This window comes from Nomascus leucogenys, chromosome 19 (genome assembly GCF_006542625.1).
Source record: "Nomascus leucogenys isolate Asia chromosome 19, Asia_NLE_v1, whole genome shotgun sequence".
In the NCBI taxonomy this organism is placed as follows: domain Eukaryota; kingdom Metazoa; phylum Chordata; class Mammalia; order Primates; family Hylobatidae; genus Nomascus; species Nomascus leucogenys.
The window spans coordinates 34,607,796-34,615,271 of NC_044399.1; the positions used below are offsets into that span (position 1 = coordinate 34,607,796).

Consider the following 7,476-nt stretch of genomic DNA (forward strand, 5'->3'; position numbering starts at 1 on the left):
ACAAGCACTGTGATATGTGAGTAGGGCCCTTTCTGCAAAGAGCTCACAGGCCAGTGCAAGAGTAAGAAAGCACAGAGTTTTGAGGCAGGAGTGTCCCCTGACACTGAGGACAAGCATGGAAGACTTTGGTGGCTTGGAAGAAGTGAGCTGGGCCAGCCTGGAGGTGAGGGAGGGTTTCCAAGAAGAGGTGACTTCTGAGTCCTGAAAGGTGCGTCTCTATGTAGGAGTGAAAGTGGTGGTGGTCTCCAGGCAAAGAGCAATTTCAAGGTCAATTGGCTTGTGATTGGAGGACCTTCTGCTTGGACTCTGGATCCCACGACTCGAGCAGGTTCAAGGCCTCTATTTCAGCGAGTATCCTGCTTTTCTCTGCACTACCATTTTATCCCTTTTATTCTCATTTGCACACAAACATGTTCTGGTATCTCCCTTCAAGAAAGAAAGAAGGAAGGAAGGAAAAAGGAAGGAAGGAAAGAAAGAGAGGCGGGGAGAGAGAGGGAGGGAGGAGGGAGGGAGCAGACCTCTCTATCAGTTAGGTCCTGGCAGGAATCATAATCGGCTCAGATGGTTCAACTTATATCAAAGAGGTCTAGGCTATGTTTCTGGTTATTCTATGAATAAAACCCACTGAGCTAATACTGATTCCCTTTTGACTACCACTGTGGAGTTCAAGCAAGCTGATATAGGTGAAGGACTTTAAAGAGTTTAAAAAACAATGGTACAACAGAAAATCAACTCAATCCATGAATGATCATTATCATGACTTATATCACAGGTGTGAAAGTATCTCATGGCATTCAGATCCCAGGAATTTTTGTTCCTGGGCTCAAACTCCTGCTGCATTTCCTGCAGGCAGGCAAACAGAGCAAGGGCCTTGAAAACATGAATTCGGCTTCAATGAATTTATCTAGAATGGTGCAATCGGAACATCTAGAAAGAGACTGTTTTCATTTCACTATACATTCAGATTTTGTCTTTTGTGGTTTTTAGTGTTATTTTTATTTTTACTCATATTTGTGGGAATGGACGCCATAATCCCTTCAATGCTTTGACCCTGGAAAGGACATTACATCATCTTTCATTTCTAGTCACTCCGCATCCCCTTCCAAACAACCGGCCAGAAACAGCTTACAGCCCTCAACTCACTGCCCCAATCCATGTGCATCACCTCTTTCTGTAGCCTGTGATCATTGGGAAGCTTCTGGAAAATAATATCCTAGCTATGGAAGTGATTGGCACTGTTCCAGTGTGCTTACTCATGCAGGGTTCAGAGGCTGGGGGCTTTCTGTGTATTGCTCACTTAATCTCTGTGACAACCCTACTCAGGCAATTTTCAGATAAGAACCGCGAGGCTCAGAGAGATAAAGTGACTTGGTTAAGGTCACATTGCAAAGGAGGGTTAGAAATGAAATTTAAACAATTTCCTGTTCTGCAGCCCTGGCCTTTATGCCATTCTTCATGCTGCTGCCTCATGGAGGCTGGAACCAGAGGGGGCAAAGAGATGACCTCATTCTGAGTCTTCACTTTATGGAATTATATGTCAATAATATGAGACCTCATCTACTCCCAAATCCAGGTTGCCAGATTCTCTGTTCATATTTCACATATAAGTGACTATAAATTTAATAGGAAAGGAAGTTTCCTTTAAAAGACCCAGTAGAATATTTAGGTGCCTATGAGGAAATTCAGTCTTGCAAAAGTAAAACGGTGGAACTTTTTTTGTGTTTTTTTGTTTGTTTGTTTGTTTGTTTGTTTTGAGACAGGGTCTCACTCTGTCACCTGGGCTGGAGTGCAGTGGCATGAAGGTGGCTCACTGCAGCCTCAACTTACCAGGCTCAAGTGATCTCCTGCCTCAGTCTCCCAAGTAGCTGGGACCACAGGCACATGCCACCATGCCCGGCTAATTTTTGTATTTTTTTGTAGAGATGGGGTTTTGCCATGTTGCCCAGGCTGATCTCGAACTCCTGGGCTCAAGAGATCCTCCTGCCTTGGTCTCCCAAATTGTTGGGATTACAGATGTGAGCCACTGTGCCGGGCCAAGCACAGACAACTCTTCCAAGGCGTTTTGCTATAAACGTAAGCAGAGAAAGGGCAGAAGCTGGAAGGGGATTTGGAGATGAGGGAAGGTGTGCTGGCCATTATGCCGTCCAAGATCCATTCACTGTCCATTCGTGTCCCACTCTGGGCCCTGGGAGAGAGACCCTTTTGCACTGCATTACCAGGGCTCTTCTGGTTACAACACTTCCATATGGGTTCAGCCAAGGGGAGGCAAAGGCAGGAGAACTGAAGGCTGGAGGAGAGAGAGAGCAGGTGTCCTGCCCGTCCCTCTCTGCTTCAGTGCCCTGTCTCAGGCAGGAGCTGTGTCCCCCTCCATGCCTGCAATTCCTTCCAGGCTGCCCTTTTCTCAATGGCTCCTGGGATGCTATTTCTTCCCTTGGTCCTTTCAGGGCCAGGAGTTGTCACCCTACAAACCTTCATTTGTCTCTGGGTGCTGCAACATCCTTGTTTGTTCCCTTAACTTTGTTAGTGGCCTCTTTGAATCAGTTGAACCATCTGAGAGAATCCTGACTTCTGCCAGGACTCTAACTGATAGAGTGGTCCCTCCCTCCCTCCCTTCCTTCCTTCCCTCCCTCCCTTAAGGGAGATACTAGAATATGTTTGTGTGCAAATCAGAATAACAGGGCAGATGGCTGGGTGCAATGGTTTATGCCTGTAATCCCAGCACTTTGGGAGGCTGAGGTGGGCAGTTTGCTTGAGGCCAGGAGTTTGAGACCAGCCTGGCCAACATGATGAAACCCCGTCTCTACTAAAAATACAGTTAGCCAGGCGTGATGGCAACATGCTTGTAATCCCAGCTACTCGAGAGGCTGAGGCAGGAGAATTGCTTGAGTCTGGGAGGCAGAGGTTGCAGTGAGCCAAGATAGCACCACTGCACTCCAGCCTGGGTGACACAGCAAGACTCTGTCTCAAAAAAAGAAAAGAAAAGAAAAGAAAAGAATAACAGCGGAAAGGGAGAAAATGATGATGCAGAGAAAAGCAGGATACTCACTGGATCAAAGTTCTCCAGCCTGCTTGAGGGCCTGGGATCCAGAGTCCCAGCAGACGGTCATTGCCTTAGACTCCAGCAGGATGCCTCTTCTGTGGTTGCAGGAGAGGCAGGAAGCCTGGGCGTAGGGGCAGGAGGGTTGAGAGATCTGGCCTGAGGGCTTCCAGTTTCTCAAAGGAGAGTGAGCCACGCCCATCAGCTGAGGAATGCAGGGGAGTTTGTGCAGATAGAAGACAGTATGAAATAGCCATCTCAGGGAAGAGGAAAACAAACTTTCTAGGAAAGGTTGGTAGGATTGCCAGGTATGAGGAGTGCTAATTTGAGGTTTGTGGTCATGAATTTATTTATTTATTTTTACTTTAGTATTATTATTATTTTTTGAGACAGAGTCTCGCCCCTGTTGCCTAGGCTGGAGTGCAGTGGCACAATCTCGGCTCACTGCAACCTTCACCTCCCGGGTTCAAGCGATTCTCCTGTCTCAGCCTCTGAAGTAGTTGGGATTACAGACGTCTGCTACCATGCCCAGCTAATTTTTGTGTTTTTAATAGAGACGGGGTTTCTCCATGTTGGTCAGGCTGGTCTTGAACTCCTGACCTCAGGTGATCCACTCTCCTTGCCCTCCCAAATTGCTGGAATTACAGGCGTGAGCCGCGCATGCCTGGCTGGGTCATGAATTTAAAAAACAACCCGTCAACAGTGCTGTGTGCTTTTCTCCAGCATCTGCAGCTGCTCTGGCACTGGCCTGAAGAAGGTGAGGGTTGGGTTTTGGAAGAGTTGGGATTTAGCCAGGTTTACATGATGGTCAGAGAGGGGCAGGTTTATTGAGGGTTTCAGCCAGGGAGTGACAGTCATGGTGGAGCGTGGGATCTACTCGGGGTTAGAAGGGAAGCAAGCACATGAGTGGGTGACAGTGAAAAAGGTGATACTGAAAGAGGATTGGAGGCTCTGATGAAGCATGGCATGGAGGGGAAGCTAGAGCCCATGATAACTGAGTTGAAGTGATTGGAAGATGAGTGCAAGAAACTGCAAGTGAGGGAGCACAGGGTGTTCCCTGATGGCATCAGCCGGGCAAGGGTTTTGAAAGCGGAGGAGGAGAAATGGCTCAGAAAGTAACTGAATGAAAAGGAGGGCGCCCACATCCCCTCCTGGCCTTCCCAGGACGTTTCTCCCTACATCTCCCAGAGCAGTTCTCTCTCGTCAGGTTGCCTGAAAAAGCCCACGACTGTAGGGACCACCTCCATAGGGTCGGTGGGTCTCTCCCCGTGTGCAGCGACGAGAGAGTGTAGAAATAAAGACACAAGACAAAGAGATAAAAGAAAAGGCAGCTGGGCCTGGGGGACCACTACCACCAATGCACAGAGACCGGTAGTGGCCCCAAATGTCTGGCTGCTCTGTTATTTATTGGATACAAAGCAAAAGGGGCAGGGTAAAGAATGTGAGTCATCTCCAATGATAGGTAAGGTCACGTGGGTCACGAGTCCACTGGACAGGGGGCTCTTCCCTCTGGCAGCCGAGGCAGAGAGGAGACAAAGAGAAAGACAGCTTACGCCATTTCTACATATCAGAGACTTTTAGTACTTTCACTAATTTGCTACTGCTATCTAGAAGGCAGAGCCAGGTGTACAGGATGGAACATGAAGGCAGACTAAGAGTGTGACCACTGAAGCACAGCATCACAGGGAGACGGTTAGGCCTCCGGATAACTGCGGGAAAGCCTGACTGGTGTCAGGCCCTCCACAAGAGGTGGAGGAGCAGAGTCTTCTCTAAACTCCACCGGGGAAAAGGTGACTCCCTTTCCCGGTCTGCTAAGTAGCGGGTGTTGTTCCTTGACACCTTTTGCTACCGCTAGACCACGGTCCACCTGGCAACGGGCATCTTCCCAGATGCTGGTGTCACCGCTAGACCAAGGAGCCCTCTGGTGGCCCTGTCCAGGTGTAACAAAAGGCTCGCACTCCTGTCTTCTGGTCACACCTCACTATGTCCCCTCAGCTCCTATCTCTGTATGGCCTGGTTTTTCCTAGGTTATGATTAGAGCAGGGATTATTATAATATTGGGATAAAGAGTAATTACTACCAACTAATGATTAATGATACTCGTATATAATCATATCTAAGATCTATAACTGGTATGACTATTCTTGTTTTATATTTTATTATACTGGAACAGCTCGTGTCCTCGGTCCCTTGCCTCGGCGCCTGGGTGGCTTGCCGCCCACACCCGACAACTTGAGTGGCTTCAGTTTTAGGCCAAATCAGGCCATTTTCAACTTTGTTTCTCCTTACAGCCTGATCCACAGCCTGGCTCTGACTGCACTGCACAGGTGGTAGTAATGTGTCTTCTAGAACAAGCACCTACGGGCACACGGGAGTCAGATCCCTAGACAGAAGGCCTGGTGTCTTCTCCTATAAACTGCTTTCCCTCCCTCATTTGTTTATTCAAACGTGTTAAGCACTACTGCATGCCAGGCCTATTTGCTTTATTTTCTTTACCTCTCTCAGCCACCCTGAGGGGAGGGATTATTTTTTATTTATTTCATTTTTATTTTGTAGAGACAGAGTCTCACCGTATTGTCTAGGGTTGTCTCGAACTCCTGGGCTCGAGTAATGGGGGGAGGATTATTATGCTCATTTTTACAAATGAGGAAATAAAAGCTCAGAGAGCTGAAAAACTTTGCCAAGGTCATATAGGGTCTATCTGAGTCCAAGGAGACTCGCTATCCAGATAGGGAAAGAATCAGGTAGGGAAGTAATAAAACATAAGTCGTTGTGCAAAGTTTTAAGGGAACACGGAAGTCAGAGAGATTACTCCTGTTATGAGAGAAGAGGTGGGGTGCATGTGAGTTAGACTTCCAGGATTAGTAGAAATTGACATAGGGAGCTGGAGAGGAAGGACGGCAGGCAGAAGTGATAGCCTGAGCAACGACATTGTGACATGAAACTCCATGGTGTGACCAAGATTGTTGAGTTAAAGGCAGAGACAAGATTGTCTATAGGCCTGGGGTTCATGGACAGCCTCAAGGAGGTGGCCCACAAACCCCCAGATATTTGATCTCAGTTGTGGGTGTCTTTTTTTTTTTTCTAGAGAGAGGCTTTTTATTTTCATCGATTCTTCAAACTGGGACATTCACTCAAAACAGCCTTGGGTAGCAGATAAGCTTGGAGACATCAGCAGGGCCCAGGAACACAGGACCTTGTAGCCCTGGTTCAAGAATTCATCCTTCACTCTGAGGCCAACAGGGAACCCATGGTGTTTTCTAGCTGGGAGAAAGCACCTGCCTTAAGCACGCTTTCTAGCCTTAGGAAGACAACACAGTTTACTGTCCACTGAAATAGATGGAAAGTCCTTTCATAAACTACAACACGATCTACTGTTTACTGCCGTATCCCTAGAGTCGGGCACAGTGCTGAGCACATATTGGGGGTTCAGTAGATATTTGTTGAATGAATGAATGAATGAATGAATGTGCACAGGTGTACATCATAACAATAAAAAGAATGCATATCACCAGGGTGGCTCCATGCATTTCCTGACTGATTTAACTGAAGGTGAAATCCATGAACCCCAACCTCCCCGTGTACAGCTTCAGGCTCTAACAGAAACCTATCAATTCCTGAGATGATGCTAGGACTGGCGGAGCAAGGGTGGGTAAGGGAGAGTGGGTTTGGCACCTGAGGGTGTGGCCATACCTGGCTGCAGGATGGGGCTATTCCCACAGTGCCCTTTGGCGTCTTTGAAGGAGTGGAGGCTACACGGTCAGGATGGCCGGAATTCTTCTTTTCCTCCTTCGACATTCAATCCAACAGCTTGTCCTGTTGACTCTGTCTGCAAAATATGTCCTCTATCCCCTCTATTTCCTCCATCTCCTCCACTCTTACCCAGTTCCTGCTCCCCACCTGGCCTGGGCCACCACAGCTGTCTCAAAACCAGAGCCATGGCTGTGCCCTTTCCTCCCTACCATCAGCTCTCCATGTGGCGGCCTGAGGGATCTTTAAAACTTTCCGCCTGCAAAGAACGTGGCTTTCTTAGAGTACTGTGCTTCTAAAAATTTAATATATTTTTGGGTCAGGTGGGAATTTTGCCAAGATGCAGTTTTTGATTCAGTTATCTGGGGTTGGGCTCAAGACTGCGTTTCTAATAAGCTCCCAGGCCATGCAGTTGCTGCTGCTGCTGGACCGCATTAGGAGTAACAAAGGCTTGGAGAAAAATCCAAACTTCCTTCCCATGTCCCACTTTATCTGGCCCCTGCATAGCTCTCCCACGTCATCTCCAGCCCTTGCTCCTCTCCCTCATCTTGCTATGGCTCCTCTGGCCTTCACTGTGTTCCTGGAGTATGCCAAGCTGCTCCTACCTCAGGGCCTTTGCACATGATGTTCCCACTGCCTGGAGTGCTCCTTTCCTGGAACATTCCACATGGCTTGCTTTTCTTTATTTA

General features: G+C 47.9%; 1 pseudogene; it reads right to left on the reverse strand.

Annotated features, from left to right (window-relative positions):
• Window positions 1-6,835, reverse strand: part of LOC115831485 — a 30,754-nt pseudogene extending 23,919 nt beyond the window's left edge.
• Between the last annotated feature and the right edge of the window lie 641 nt (window positions 6,836-7,476).